This window comes from Chiloscyllium plagiosum, unplaced genomic scaffold (assembly GCF_037043375.1).
Source record: "Chiloscyllium plagiosum isolate Xiang-an unplaced genomic scaffold, Cpla_swu_hap1 HiC_scaffold_30, whole genome shotgun sequence".
Classification (NCBI taxonomy): Eukaryota; Metazoa; Chordata; class Chondrichthyes; order Orectolobiformes; family Hemiscylliidae; genus Chiloscyllium; species Chiloscyllium plagiosum.
Window position 1 is genome coordinate 10,820,133 of NW_028270168.1, and position 16,781 is coordinate 10,836,913.

A 16,781-nucleotide genomic window follows, 5' to 3' on the forward strand; every position below is an offset into this window, starting at 1 on the left:
AGAGTGAGAGAGGCTTTAGAAGCCCTAATTAAAGTTATTTATAGAAAGGGTGGGTATCACATTAAGATCTATTCTATTGATTAATTAGGTGCACCACCCATAATTAGAGGAGAGGTTGTTTTTTGTCGTTTTGTGGTGTACTCTTTTGGTCTTGGGGAAGTACAGCTACAAACTGATGGCACTCATTGCAAGACCATCTGTTTCTGGTTATTGTGACTGGGTGGAAGAACCTGATTTGGCTGTTTCTACCACAAGGGATTTCCTACTCTCCAGTTTGCTAGTCGTCTGCATTTCATCTGACTCAGTTGCTAAGGTAACATTCTGCTGTTCCACAGGCACCAATAGCCATCCCCAATATCCAGAAGTCTTAAGTGGCCAATCTTCATGGCAAAGCCTAACACAATAACTGTTAAAAGGTTATGCACCCATGGAATGCCTTCCATTGAAACCTGGTTGTGTTCAAAGCCACAGTCCATGTACTTCCTTGTACAATGAATGGAAATTAAGGGCAGGGACAGTCTTTTCTTCATCTCCTTGGCAGTCTGGAGACAGTGAGGCCAACTGTAAAACCTCAAATTGTGCCCTAAGTGAGATCATCCAACTGCTCAGGGGATGGAGATTTGAATTTGTGACCTTATCACCCCTGGATAATTTGGTATTACATTGGATGATGTCTCCATTCACTATCAAAGGAAATAAGATGGAAATGATGGTCCTTTTGCAAGTTTATGCATCTATGAAAGGAAGCTGATCCTAATAGGTTTTTTCCTGTGCTTCTATTCAATGAAAGCATTCATATTATATTTGTTATATAGCAAAGTTTGAAGCCTACAGAATGAAAATGTTCTTAATGACTAAGAGACAGAAAATAAAGATAATCCAGGAACAGCTTTTTGTTTAAGCAGACATGAAGCATCTCATTACATTAATAGAATGGATATATTGGAAGTTCTAAATATTAAGAATAACCTATACAACCGATATAGTGGAATTCACATCAGAATTCAATACAGACAACTTGGTTCATTAACTCAGCCACTTTCTGCACATGAATTACCCAACCCAATCCCACTCCACCTCCAAACTAAGCTGAGAGATAGGACAATTGTATTGTAGCTCCCAAAATATACAGAAACATTATTAAGAACATTTGACATGTAAACTGAAAATTCATAATGTAACCAATAAACACTCAATATGGGGGCAGAAAGTGTGTTCCAGATGTCAACAATTCTATTTTTGAAGCATCCAAAAGCATTTGTATTCACTTTATGTATAGATGTCATTTTTGGTAACAATTTGTTCTCCTATTTCCTTAATTGTTCAATTTCTAAAAGTGAATAATAGTAGATGTGGAAATATATAGAATAACCATATTTAGTTACCAAAGCAATAATTAATTTCAAACACACAGAACAACTTCAAATGCAACCAACTAATTTTTAAAAAGAAATTCATTCTAATGCTGAATAAACCACATGCAGATTGAAAATGTACTGCGGCCCTTCATTAAAACAACAGAACTCTAATGAAAACTTATGGAAACTGATGGCACTCATTGCAATACCATCTCCCTCTGCAATACACAGCTCCCTCTCTGTTCTTTCTCTATATCTGAGACTTCCCCTGAGCATAAATCATTCTTTTGTTGATAATTCTGAGCATTCGATACAAAAGGTCTCACTTTGAGTGCTGTATTTACTCTTGGTCACCCAGACACAAAGGAAATTGTCTGGTTCTGAGAATGTTCATGTGTTTGATCCACTCATTTTACAAGCCTACTTAAGAAAGCTGGCACAGGGATTCATTGTGAACTCTCTTACCAAATGGTAGCATATTGCAATGTAAATGTTAACGTTACCCCAAGTATTTTTGATGACTTGGTCATTCTAATGTAATTTCAGAGACAGTAGATTACCTATTACAAATGGACTGAAAAAAAATCACTCAAAGTTGAGGGAGCAACTCCAGTTAATAACTGTACAACACTTACATCTGATGCATGTAAAGTTGGACCAGAATTCATTGCCAGGGACACAAGTAAACTAAGAGGTCATGTCATTACTAAATAAAAAAAATGTTATCAACCTGTTAAAGAAATCTTATTACACACTGATGGAGCAGATAAGACTTGAACCAATGCCTTCTGGCTTAGAGGTAAAAACAGTACTACTGTACAACAAGAATAACCATCACTCTGTTTTACACTTAACAGAATTTCTTTTAATTCTGAATTAGATCACCTTTAATGAGCAACTAAGTATAATATACCATGAGGAACATTCATGACTCCCAAGCATTGCTATTCATCCAATACATGACTGAGGTGTACCGGCTGAGCACAAGAAATTGCACCTTTTGATATTTGATGGGGAGAATTTTCTTCAACTGACTTTAAAAACAACTTAGATACCCAAGAGCTATTATTTGTTCTGGTGTTGAAATCATCATAATAAAAATGGTCTTTTTCCAATTTGATCAAGTTCATTTTCTGGCAGTTCAACCAAGGAGCATGACTGGCACAGGCAACTGTAATGGAAAACTCAGAGGAAGGGGAAGGGAAAGGGGTTGGGGAAAAGGGGAAGTGAGAAGTGGGAAGGGCAGAGGGTGGAGGGGAAGGGGAGGAGGAGTCAGAAGGGGAAGAGATAGGAGAAAGGGGAAGGAAGGGGAAGGGGAGGGGAAGAGGGAAGGGGTAGTAAGGGAAGGGGTAGTAAGGCAGGAAGGATGTAAGGGGAAGGGTGAATGGGAAGGGGAAAAGGGGTAGGGTGGAAGGGAGAAGGGGAAGGACATTTGCATTTTATTATTTTGAATGACAGGAAAATATTATTTTCAAAATTTTGAATCCAGCCTTATACCATGCACCTTGGATAATTAACTAAGTTGTTAATATTTCAAATAATTGTTTCCTAAATGTGTTAGTGAGGGATGATGTATAAACCTTCACAGGAGGTTCTGCTTTTGAGTAAACAAAAAGTATTACAGATGCTGGAAATCTGAAACAAAAACTGAAATTGTGGAGAAACTCAGCAAGTCTGGTGACATCTGCAGAGAGAAAGCAGAGTTAATATTTCAAGTCCAGTGACCCATCTTCAGAACTGTTCATTCAGAACGGTTTTGAAGAAGGGTCACTGGACTTGAACTATTAACTCTGCTTTCACTCTACAGGTGCTGTAAGACCTGCTGAGTTTCTCCAGCAATTTTGGTTTTGGTTTTTGCTTTTGAGTAACTGCAGTTTGCAGACATATTCTGGAGCTGTCTCTGCCTCTTTCCTGAACTACAGAGAGCTTCTCTTGCCATGCATCCTCCTTCGAGAACCTGTCAGCGTCTTTAATTGGGACTGTGAGGCTTCCTATGGTCTCTCAGTTGTCTTTTCAGGGAAATTCACTGATGGGTTATTGTTTCCCAGGTTAGGAATGGTCCTTTTATCCAGACATGTGGTCTTGACCCCAAAGCTCAGCCCTCATCTCCAGTCATTTCCAAATACCAATGAGTAAAGAGAAGCCTGAACTATATTAACAAATGAGTCAAATGATTCGGAGAACAGTTACATTGTTATTTGTATAATGTTCTGGGCACTGAATACTCTGATAATCTCCTATCTACAGAACCACTGGACAGAGTCCATAAAGCTGATCTCTATTGTCAGAGGACTGAGTAAGGAAGAAAAGTGTTTGAGAAGTTTTGACTCTTCAGCCTCAAAAAGTACTTTTAAGTTAGAATCGAATAGAAAAGTTTTGTCCACTTCACTTTTTGAGTTAGTCTATGATTGCCTAATGAGGCACTTGAATCCAAACTAAAAGACTGGTACATTACTCAGTAATAATGAAAGGAAGGTCTTTTTCACTCACCATGATAACTATCTGAAATGGTTCTCCAGTTAGGAATATAGAAGGTAAAAATTCAGGTACTATATTATCCAAGAGGCAGTTAGAAGTTTAGTGATGGAGTATGAACTGTATGGCTTTAAGAACAAATGCACTGGATAGACTAAACTGCATATTTGAATTGTACATTTATGTAAGGGAATTAATGCAATTACAAATGTAATGCTTTTATAACATGGCTTTAATGAGAAGCATTATAGCACTCAATACTTTTACTTCTATTATTTTGTGTCAGGCTGCTGTTGTAAAGTTTAAAATGACACGTTGAGTGACTCCTCAGATACTAAAACAGTCCATGGCAAAATGCAGCAAGATCTGGACAATACTCAGGCTTCAGCTGAGAAGTGGCAAGTAACATTCATGCTATGCAAATACCATCACCAGAATCTAACCATCAGCCCTTGACATTCAATGACATTACCATCACTGCATTCCTCAATACCAACATTGTGGGAGTTACCATTAATCAGAAAGTTGACTGGACTAGCCATATAATTACAAGACCAGGTCAGAGATTTGCAAAGAGTAACTACAAACCATAGGTCAGAAATGTGACAGATGACACTCCATTTTCCTGGATAAATACATCTCCAACAACACTGAAGAAGCTTGACACCATCTAGGACAAAACAATCCATTTGATTAGCATCCCATCCTCAAACATCCTCTCCCTCCACCACGGACACTCAGAAGCAGCAATCTGTACCATCTACAAGATGCACTGCAGAAATTCACAAAGGCTCATTAGATAGCACCTTCCAAACTCATGACCTCCACCATCTCCAGAAGGACAAGACCAAAAGAGTCATGGAAACACCACCATGTGCAAGATCCTCCCAAGCCACTTACCAGCCTGACTTCAGTGTTGCTGCGGAGAAAGTGAGAACTGCGGAAGCTGGAGATCAGAGCTCAAAATGTGTTGCTGGAAAAGCGCAGCAGGTCAGGCAGCATCCAAGGAGCAGGAGAATCGATGTTTCGGGCATAAACCCTTCTTCAGGAATTGCAGTGTTGCTGCATCTAAATCCTGGAATTCCTTCCCTACCAGTACTGTGTGACTACCGACAGTACATCAATTGTAGCATTTCAAGAAGGCAGTTCACCACCACCTTCTCAAGGGCAACTACAGATGGGTAGTAAATGCTGGCCCAGCTAGTGCATAAATGCATTTTTAAAAAACATGTCTCTCAGTGATGATACCCTCCCTGTCTAAAGGAGGATCTGGTACCTGGGCAGGAATGAATGGGGCAGACATTGTCTGAAGATGTCATATTTACAATTAGGTTAAATATTAAGAAATATCCTGATAACTTCACACTCTTTGAACTATCTCAGCCTCTTTGTCCAATGAGCATGTCTGAGAACAAATCTGAAGTGATATTACTGATTGAGGGTACCAGAGCCATTTGTAGTATGCAGCTAATGTTGTAATGTTTGCATTTCTCCTTATCAGGTCCTAGGTTCATTCATTACTATATACCTGGCAACTATTGTTATCCAATCCAAGTACAGAATGAGGGTAATTGCTGCTGATTCCAAATGTATGAAGGAATCAATTAAAACATTATACTTACTCTGACCAAAAACTGATATATCTTGCATTTTCACATGGTGTAACATTGAGGCAAAGTGGTTACTAAATTGGAGCTTTGCTTCTTTGCTAAGTAGCATCACCATTAGGTTTAATTAAAGTGGCCTTTGCTGAACAGATTCAAAGGATAAGTGGGTGAAAGTGAGTTCTGCAGATGCTGGAGATTAAAGTCAAGATTAGAGTGGTGCTGGAAAAGCACAGCAGGTCAGGCAGAATCCGAGGAGCAGAAAAATTGACGTTTCGGGTAAAAACTTAAAAATGTGTTGCTGGAAAAGCGCAGCAGGTCAGGCAGCATAAAAGGAGCAGGAGAATCGACGTTTCGGGCATAAGCCCTTCTTATGCCCCTCATGTCGATTCTCCTGCTCCTTTGATGCTGCCTGACCTGCTGCGCTTTTCCAGCAACACATTTTTAAGCTCTGATCTCCAGCATCTGCAGTTCTCACTTTCTCCCAGTTTCGGGTAAAAGCCCTTCATCAGGAATGAGGCAACCTGCTCCCCGACTAAGAAGGAAATTATCCAGGCTGGAGCTTCCACTGGTTATTAGCCAGTGACAACCCCAGGCTGAGTATAGATCTGCCTGTGGATTTAGAGTTCACTGTAATGCCTGTTGTGATTGGATAAAGATAAAGTTCCCATAGTCCCAGAGGACTATAGAACTGCTGTCTCAATGGAGACAGGCGACTGGCATGGTTTATCCTGAGTCGACAATGTGATGCTGGAAAAGCACAGCAGGTCAGGCAGCATCCGAGGAGCAGGAGAATCGACGTTAGGGGCATAAACACCACACTCTCGACTCTGATCTCCAGCGTCTACAGTCCTCACTTTCTCTATGGTTTATCCTGAGGGTCACGTTTGCTGTTGTCTAGACACAAAGATGAAGAATGGACGAGACAAAAACAGAGAAAAGGTCAAAACATGCGTCTGGCTAATTGTCACTGACAAGTCCAGGGTAAGAAGGGAGGGTGACATTGGTAGTTACATACCTGTCTTTTACAACCTTTTCTGTGCCTGGCTAATCCGGGAGAGGGAGAGTACGATGCCATTTGAGGAATTCCATGGACAATTGGCATCACAGGCAACAGTTCTAGTGATTTCAGAAAATATGATTTCGGAACAGTGATTTTGATTCATCAGTTCCTTTTATGTTGGGTTGTGGAGGGCTCTTGTGGAGAAGTAGTAGTGCTCCAGGCTCTGAGCAAGGAGACCCAGATCCAAGCACCACAAGCTCCAGCAGGTTGTTTAAAAATCCATGTTTAATTTCAGAATGCCCTTGTGGTGCAGTGGTAGTGTCCCCACCTTTGAGCTGGAAGGTCTAGGTTCAAGTTCTCCTGTTGTATTGGCATGTCATAATATGTCTGAACTGCTTGTATGAAAATATTTTTATTTTGTTGTACTTTGTTTGAATTATTATGCTAGTTGTCCTGGTCATAGAGGAGCACTTGCAGAATTGTTTACCTGTTGATGGTCCTGGAACATCCCTTGATGGTCAATTCAAAATAGAGACCTATGGAGGGAATAAGATAAGATTTAGGTTTGTAATGTTCTGGGTCTGAGAGTGAGCTGCACCTCAGGAGCTGTAGCAATGAAGATCACCACAAACTGGGAGGAGACTGGAAAAGGAAAAATAATACTTTCTACTTTTTGAAAACTGCAGTGCCCCAATGAACCAATGCTTTGGAAAGGGTGCAGAAGAGATTTACTTGGATGTTGCCTGGTATGGAGGGAAGGTCTTATGAGGAAAGGCTGAGAGACTTGAGGCTGTTTTTGTTAGAGAGAAGAAGGTTGAGAGGTGACCTAATTGAGACATATAATCAGAGGGTTCAATAGGGTGGACAGTGAAAGCCTTTTTCCTCGGGTGGCGATGGCTAGCATAAGGGGACATAGCGTTAAATTGAGAGGTGATAAATATAGGACAGATGTCAGTGGTAGTTTCTTTACCGATATCTATCACCCTTAAATTTAAAGCTATGTCCCCTCGTGCTAGCCATCATCTGATGAAAAAGGCTCCCATGTCTATCCTATCTAACCCTCTGATTATCTTATTTGTCTCAATTAAGTCACCTCTCAACCTTCTTCTCTATAACGAAAACAGACTCAAGTCCCTCAGCCTTTCCTTGTAAGACCTTCCCTCCATACCAGGCAATACCCTAGTAAATCTCCTCTGAACCCTTTCCAAAGCTTCCATGTCCTTCCTATAATGCGGTGACCAGAAATGTATGCAATATTCCAAGTGCGACCGCACCAGAGTTTTGTACAGCTGCAGCATGACCTCATGGTTCCAAAACTCAATCCCTCTATCAATAAAAACTAACACACCGCATACCTTTTTAACAACCCCACCAACCTGGGTTGCAACTTTCAGGAATCTATGGACTCGAACACTAAGATCTCTCTGCTCATCTATACTACCAAGAATCTTACCATTAGCCCAGTACTCTGCATTCCTGTTGCTCCTTCCAAAGTGAATCACCTCACACTTTTCTACATTAAATTCCATTTGCCACCTCTCAGCCCAGCTCTGCAGCTTATCTATGTCCCTCTGAAATCTGCAACATCCTTCGGCGCTGTCCACAATTCTACTGACCTTAGTGTCACCCGCAAATTTACTAAGACATCCTTCTACGCCCTCATCCAGGTCATTTATAAAAATGACAAACAGCAGTGGATCCAAAACAGATCCTTGCGGTAAGCCCTTAGTGACTAAACTCCAAGGTGAACATTTCCCATCAACTACCACCCTCTGCCAGTGAGCCACTTTGATGATCCAAGCCACTAAATCACCCTCAATCCCATGCCTCCGTACTTTGTTCAATAGCCTACTGTGGGGAACCTTATCAAATGCCTTACTGAAATTAATATACACCACATCAACCACATTACCCTCATCCACCTGCTTGGTCACCTTCTCAAAGAACTCAATAAGATTTGTGAGGCACGACCTACCCTTCACAAAACCATGTTGACTATCAACTTATCAACTTATTTCTTTCTAGATGATTGTAAATCCTATCTCTTATAACCTTTTCCAACACTTTAACCACAACTGAAGTAAGGCTCACTAGTCAATAATTATCAGGTTGTCTCTACTCCCGTCCTTGAACATGGGAACAACATTTGCTATCCTCCAATCTTCTGGCACTATTCCTGTGGACAATGACAACATAAAGATCAAAGCCAAAGGCTCTGCAACTTCCTTCCTGGCTTCCCAGAGAATCCTAGGATAAATCCCATCCGGGCGGAAAATGTGTTGCTGGAAAAGCGCAGCAGGTCAGGCAGCATCCAAGGAGCAGGAGAATCGACGTTTCATCCCATCCCATCCCATCCGGCCCAAGAGCCTTATCTATTTTCAAACTTTCCACAATTGTTGACACCTCCACCCTGTGAATCTCAATCCCATCTTGTCTAGTAGCCTGTGTCTCAGTATTCTCCTCGACAACATTGTCTTTTTCTAAATATACTGATGAAAAATATTCATCTGGCGCTCTCCCTGTCTCCTCTGACTCCACACACACCTTCCCCCTGCTATCCTTGATTGGCCCTAATCTTACTCAAGTCATTCTTTTATTCCTGATATACCTATAAAAAGTCTTAGGACTTTTCTTGATCCTATCCACCAACAACTTTTCATGTCCCCTCCTGGATTAAGTGTCCATACTCTAAAACCATCAAATCCTTCCAGATTTTCCCATTCAACAATCATATTTCTCAAGCTCCTCTGTTGAAACAGAAGTGAAACATTTTGAACCTTTCAGCCTTTGGTTGGTTTATAGTAAAATCTCGTACTTATTTAAGTGACTCTTGATTATGAACTCTGGATATCTCAATGCTTTTTAGAATCATTTAACTAAAGTATAATCATTATAATAAAAGCAGAAATTGCTGGAGAAACTCCGAAGAAGGGTTGCTGGACTTGAAACATTAATCCTGTTCCCACTCCTCAAATGTTGCTGAATAAGATTCTCCAGCAATTTCTGTTTTTGTTTCAAATCTTTGGCAACTGCAGTTCTTTGTTTTATTTTAGTGTAATCACTGTACTTATGCCAGTAAGCCTGGCAGCCAATCCATGCTCCCATAGTCAGGAATGCGATAAATGAGTCTGGTGACGGTGCTGAGTTATATATGTTGTTCAAACAAACACAAATGTTATTTCTTTCTCCTCAGTTGTGCATCACTAGTACCCAATATCAAAATGATCTTCAAGCAGTTAAAACAATAAAATCTTTTAATGTGGTCAAAATTCAATAGAGAGTTCAAAACAGTAGAGATTTTTGGATAAGATTGCCAAATGTTTTTTAAGATTCTCCAGTTTTTCAAGCAAGTTTCCAACTCATGGGCGAGAGGAGATGAGGGAATAAAGTTGTTGCTATTAGTAATAGTTCTTTTCTTACAACCATGGGGCATTCCATTTGATACAGACTACTTGTTATTCTCCCTTTAATTTTCGTGAGAAAGACCATTGTGTTTTTATTTAATATATAACATGGATTGATCTTGTCTAGAAGCACTTAACTGTGATCGAAGTCTTTCTGCTACAAAAAAGTCTTTGGATTCCAAACTGCTCTCAAGTGGACTCTGGAAAATATTATCAAATGTTTTCCACTTAGCAAAAATCATTTAGCTTCAGCACAAGGACTGATCACCTGGGACAGCTTATAACACAATTGAAAGCACATATTTCAGCAAAACATTGGGACTCATGTTTGTCAGTTAGCAAATTGAAAAACTACACAGGAAAGCCATGTTCTTATAACATCTAAACAAATCAGAAAGACTGAGAAAATGATATACCGTGCCAATCTGTGGTGAATATTAACCCTTGGAGAGAGGGTTAATGCATAAATGATCTGTGGAAAAGGATTTTTTTTTAACTCTGAATATAAAATAACTTGCATATTTATAAACTAAGACTTTGATATTCCCTTCTGTGATAACTACAAACTAATAGCTGTCGACACTGTCTACATAGACTTTAGTAAAGCCTTTGACAAGGTTCTGCATGGTAGACTAATTAATAAAGTTTGATCACATGATTCAGGGAGCGATTTCTAATTGGATACAAATTGGCTTGACAGTAGGAGATAGAGGGTGATAGTGGAGAGAGTTTTCTCAGGCTAGAGGCCTGTAAACAGCAGTGTTCTGCTGGCATCAGTGCTGAGTCCACTGTTGGTTGTAATTTATATAAACAATTTGCATGAGAGGAGGAATGGTTAAGAGGTTTGTGGATAACACTAAAATTTGTGGTATAGGTCGACAGTGAGGAAGGTTATCTAACATCACAAAGGGATCTTGATTGGACCAGTGGGCTGAGGCATTGCAGACAGACTTTAATTTGGATAAATGCCAGGCATTGCGTTTTGGTAAAGTTCACAAGGGCAGGACTTATATGATTAGTGGTAGGGCCCTGGGTGGTGTTGTCGAACAGAGAGATTTGGGAGTTAGGGCACATAGTTCTTTGAAATTTGCGTCCCATGTAGATAGGGTGATTAAGAAGACATTTAGCACACTTAGTTTCATTGCTCAAACCATTAAGTATTGGAGTTAGGACGTCATGTTGAGGCCGATGCAGTTGCACTGCTAAGGACGGTCGCTTATGGGTGCTGTACAGCTGCTTAGTGACACCCTTGATCCTGGCACTAAGAAGTCAGCATGCCATCCTGGGTTCACGTTTGCATCCACAGAAATGCCTATCTCTCCCCCCGTTGAATTTCTTTTCATGATTGTTCTTCCTGTTTCCTTTGTGATTCTAATACAGCTGAGTTGCCTGTGGTGCCATGGATCTGGCTATAGCTATACTCCAAGATAAATCAACATTTTCACCAGTGTTCAAATCTGCCTATTTAATTTGGCTTAAGATATCGCTTAAGCCTCTAAATATGTTTCTCATTGAACTCTTACCCTACCTTTGTTTATCATTCAGTCCTGTATTAAATACAGGGGATCTTCACAACATACACACCCCATTTATCCTAGAACTCTAGAATACAGTGGGTTATGATAGCATCCAGCAGGCTTTCAGCTGTAACGGCTGAAAAGTGATATAAAAATGTCCATAGTTGATGGAAATGATATAAGTGCATGTGCCCCATCTTCATTATCCCATACACCATCAATTTTATCCTTTACAATTATATTTGAAAACTAGCAAAATTCCTTAATGTGCAGGCCAACAAGATGGAATTCAATTTAGAGTGGCAGCAATTGTTGAATTATAATGAACACTTCTATTTTTGACTTGGTTTCAAATGGATTTACTGGAAGAATAATATGTTGTGCTGCCAAACAATTGAGGGAAAATGTAAAACACTTTCCCAGCAATTGTGCTTATTCAGCATTTTCACCTCTGGAAAACTAAATACTTGAATTTGTTACAAACTGCTGGGCTCTTCCTTTTTCTTCCATCAGGAGAGACAGACAGGAGGTCTGGACTCCAGAATGCTTAGATCGGCAGAGTCAATCTGGCCATGCCTGTTGTATTTGCTCTTCCAGGAGATGGATTCCTCTTCAGCATACCCCACTCCACTTGGGAACCTAAATGAGAAACTGTTCTGTTTTCCCCTTAAAGGGGTCCTAAACAGGAATACATGTCTTTTAAGGCAGGGTTAGCAAAACACATAATGCCTTTGACGTAGGACAAAATTTCAAAGATGAGTCTGAAAGAATGTAATGCAGGGCAAATACGAAATTAAGTTTTCCAGTATTGAGTGCTACTGAATTCAAATGTTTGATAAATGCTTTCTTATGTCACAAAATTAGTTTGAGTGTTTCAAGTAAGTATCCCCATTACTGATGTGTAAATAGTACAGATTTTAGGGCAAGATCATTCTATTTCTGAAACCATCCCATCAACCCTTCCCCAATAATTTCATGAAAGTATATGCTGTGCCTAAATAGATGGAATAAAGAAGACCAGAAATAATTGGAAATCTGTTTTGTTAGGATTGCTAGACTTTATATGATGACTATGTTTTAAACGACTACTTTAATTGGAGGTCAAATAGAGTAACTTAGCAAAGGGTGATGCAACCTTCTAAAGAATGTGCCCACAGATAAGCCTTCTTATGGAGAAACAGAAGCTTATTTGAAAAGTATTCAAAATAGGGTTCAAATTATAACAATTTGACACAAAGAAGAAAGCACCTAACATTGCTGCATACAGTCAGCTAACATAACAGACCACAAAACGTGATCAAAAATCAAATGCCAGGCCAAAAAGATGTGTACTATAAAAGCATCCTTCATTTTTCAGACAGCCTTATCATAGTGGGATCTGCCAAATGATGCTAAAGGTCAAATACAGAAAGAGGCCGTCAGTCCATCATATCTGCTCCGATAGTTGTGAATGATGCAGGTCTGAAATGTACCACTCTCAAGCTATAGTACTGTGATAGTACTGTTTCTGACATTACTGCTGTGCATACGCTTCTAAAGAATGTCATTGGCTCCAAAAAAAACCCCAAAGAACTGTGGATGCTGGAAATCAGAAACAAAATCAGAAATTGCTGGAAAAACTCAGCAGGTCTGACAGCATTTGTGGAGAGAAAGCAGGGGCGTTAATGTATCGGCTTCCGTGACCCTTCTTCAGAATTTTTGATTTCGTTAATTAGCTATAAAATGCTTTGAGATATTCTGAAGTCATGAAAGATGCTATATAAATGTATGTCTGTCCAAATGCCTTTCTTGATCAGTTTATCTCCATGCCAAAAAACAAGAATAGAGGTCAAAAAGGGGAGTAAATACCTATTAAATTAGGAAGTGGCATATTTTAGTAAACCATTTAAATATAGCCTTTGGACTTAAATATTCATGCCGCAAATGAAGATTTCTGTGGCCTATACAGATTCCATTTTGCTGCTAATTCATTTCCCAAAATAGCCCTGATTGAAAAAACAAATATCGTCCCAAAGCCCAGACTTGCTTTGAGGATATCTCAACAGCTACTATTATTGTAAGGCTGAATACATATAATTTAATCACTGAAGAATGTATACCCTGCTGAGTCTAAGAAATATGAGTATGTCGCTGTAGGTGTCTTTCAAGATGATATGACATTTGTTGAATCTTCAGACTCGTACTTCAGCTACACACTATCTATCTGTGTGCAGACTGCACAGTTCATTAAATTCAGACAGATTATGTTGATCTCAGAACATGAATTTCACCAAAGAATTGTCTGCATTGAATCTCCTGAGGCATTGCTTGGATGCAGTGATTTGAAATAATTGAATGTCTGAGGGGTTTTTGATTTTAGAGCTTTTGTGGTTGCAATTTGTTCAGTTGATTCTAAATCAGATCAAGAAAGGAATCTGTCCTGTAACTGGGGTAATTGTGGAACTTGGTCCAAAATGTTGAACTTGCCAAGTTAGAGCAGGCAGGAGCTGCACTGGACTTTGTGAAAGCATAGTTGAATCTATTGAGTTATCAAATTTCCATCTAGGGCTACAGTAAAAGGACGCCTTACTTCAAGGCAAACTCCCAGGAGTTCAGCAATATATTTCAGCATTTACAATTGACTGTGGGTCAGCAGCTTCAATTTCTCACATTAGTCCAAAGTCTAAAGAACTTGGATACTGTCAGTCGGGGGACAGTCCACACACAGCCCAGAGACTTGGCCACAGACAGTCAACTGGTGGGAGACTCACAGTCAGAGGATTTGCCTGACTGCAATCTAGGAGTCAGTCCTGTAGGGACATCCCAAGTTGTCGGGGGAATCGCAGTGTGTGTGTGTGTGTGTGTGTGTCTTAATTTTTGCCAATTATAAATAAAAGCTCATGTTTATATGTGTTCAACACATGATGTAGGGAGGGTATTTAACTGGGATATGGCTATGGACAGGAACAGCGTGTAGTCTCGTGGTTTAACAGCGATCAGGCTGAGAGAATGGGGCTGTAGATGTTAGGGAGTATCAGCCATGCTGATTCTATGATAGCTGTGCCTTAAGAGGCAATGACTTGATAGGGTGCCTTTCAAAGGTGGCAAGGGCACAAGGGATGCTGGTCTTTTGGCAGATACTCACTGAATAGTGAGCTGTTCTGGGAATGATGCAGGGGAAGATGGAGCTGAAACCAGATGTAAGGGATGTCATGGGGGCAGGGTTGATATTTAATGAAGTGAACATGGTCAGATACAGGTAGACATTCCAACTAAAAACATTCCAAAAAACTCAACGCAACTCACACTTAGTCAAAAAAGTATGATCCAGCCTATAGTTTATCCTTAATTTTACAGCATGCCCTTGCAATCAATGATTGTTGGACAAGTGAAGATCAAACGATGAACAATGGGATCTACATTTGTGTGTTACTGTCATCAGCTGTTCCATGTAAGTTACCGAATCAGGGCCTTCCCTCCCTTTTTCCACTTCCATCCCAGCATAATGAAATTTTAAAATCTTTCTCAAAGTTTAGTCCCTAAGGATGAAGGGTGATATGGTTGGGAGGCTGTTCTCCAAACTGAAGAGCTACTGTCTAGTGAAAGTAAAGTTCTAGCTCTTTCACTGGGAAGACATGCTCCATGCCACACACAGCAAGCCACAGATAATGCCAGATACACAAACAAAAGAAGGACTTTACCAGTTAACTGTTCAGACACATGTGAAGCTGAGCGCAACAAACTCAAACCATCTGCTGTGGATAGCGGCAGGGAGCATTCTGTTTATAGCGACTGTTTGTTTATTTGGGCTGTTTCATTGCTTGCCAGGAGGTTGTAAATTATGCTCTTTCCTGCAAAAAGGGAAAGAGTTCTGTCCCCAGTCATGGTTTTCCCTGCAGTCAGCAATTATTGTGGTAACTCTTTCCCTGTTCAGCTATGATGAGGTAAGTTTTGTTCTAAACATATGCAGAAACACCCTTGAGCTTATAAGTGTTAAAACAGGCTTGTTAGCTCATGGCTTTAGAATGTAATGACAGTAGGGTTGTAGCGTCAATACAGAATGGTTGTGTTTCATAATGATTCTATAGTTATACTGTCACCAATCTGAAGTCAGAGTCAATGCTCAGCCGAAGATTAAAGGAAGGAGGGAAGAGACTTCCTGGTGCAGGAACTGAGATGCAGAATGGAACAGTCACATTCAGGAAAAATCATTCCAGAGCCAGTTCAGGCTTCATCATCCTCATCCATCACTAAACCAATACACCAGGCATTGGAGTGGATCATTCCCTGCCCTTCCAACATAACCCCAGGCAAAAATTCCCAAATTATCCCATTCAGTTTTGAACTCTTTATCTGAGGAAGGATGTTCTGGCTATGGAGGGAGTGTCACATATGGAGAGTTTAAATCCTGCAATGGCAGGACTGATGTATGTTGAGAGACTGGGTCCATTAGGTCTACATTCATTGGAATTTAGAAGAATGAGAGGGGATCTCACCGAAATCTTTAAAACTCTAACAGGACTAGACAGGGTAAAGGCAGGACGGCTGTTCCCAATGACTGAAGAATCCAGAAACAGGGGCTGCCATTTAAGAATTTGGGGGAGTCCATTTAGGTCTGAGATGAGGTGAAATTTCTTCACCCAGAAAGTAGCCTGTGGAATTCTATGCCACAGAAAGTGATTGAGGCCAAAACATTGAATGTTTTCAAGAAGGAGTTAGATATAGTTCTTAGGTCTAAAGGGATCAAAGATATGGGGAGAAAGATGGGCACAAGGGTTGCTGGTCTTTTGGCAGATATCCACTGAATGGCGAGCTGTTCTGGGAATAATGCAGGGGAAGATGGAGCTGAAATCAGATGTAAGGGATGCCCTGAGGGCAGGGTTGGTATTTAATGAAGTGAACATGGTCAGATACAGCCACACCAACTGCATGATGATGAATGGCTTCCAATTCCGGAAGCCAGTGGAACTCTAGGGACGGTGCAGCAGAGAAAGGAATTACAGGGAATGTTGCAGCAGAAGGTGATGCTGAGAAGCCTTCTTCTACCACTGCAGTCCTTAGGGATGAAGATCAATCTACAATGCTGTTAGGGAAGGAATTCCAGGACTTTGATGCAGTGACAATGATGGAACGATGATAAGTTTCCAAGGACAGTGTGTGGCTAGGAGAGGAACTTGCTATCATGCCATTTGCTGCCTGTGTTTAACAGATAGGAGTTTGAAAGGTGCTGTCAGAGGAGCCTTAGTGAATTACTGTGGGTATCTTTTAGATGGTACACACTACAAAATGCACAGCTGTAACTCAGCAAGTTCATTTGCCTTTTTTACCCTATTCTGCCCGTGCTTGAAGATGACTTTCTTTCGTCTTTACTGTGGACTGTATGCCATGGCTAAGTGGGTGGCACTCACATGGTTTGCTCCAGACTTGCACTTATATAGCGC

The 16,781-nt window shown here is 40.4% G+C and overlaps 1 long non-coding RNA gene across 2 annotated transcripts in view; it reads right to left on the reverse strand.

Moving 5' to 3' along the window:
- The window catches only part of LOC148142133 (uncharacterized), a 125,042-nt gene that overhangs the window by 12,344 nt on the left and 95,917 nt on the right, over nucleotides 1–16,781 (reverse strand). For both annotated transcript variants that reach the window (XR_015752115.1, XR_015752116.1), the window contains 2 exons: nucleotides 9,983–10,044; nucleotides 6,928–6,976 (listed from right to left, as the gene is read on the reverse strand). This is a non-coding gene — a long non-coding RNA (uncharacterized LOC148142133). The remainder of the gene's footprint in view (nucleotides 1–6,927; nucleotides 6,977–9,982; nucleotides 10,045–16,781) is intronic.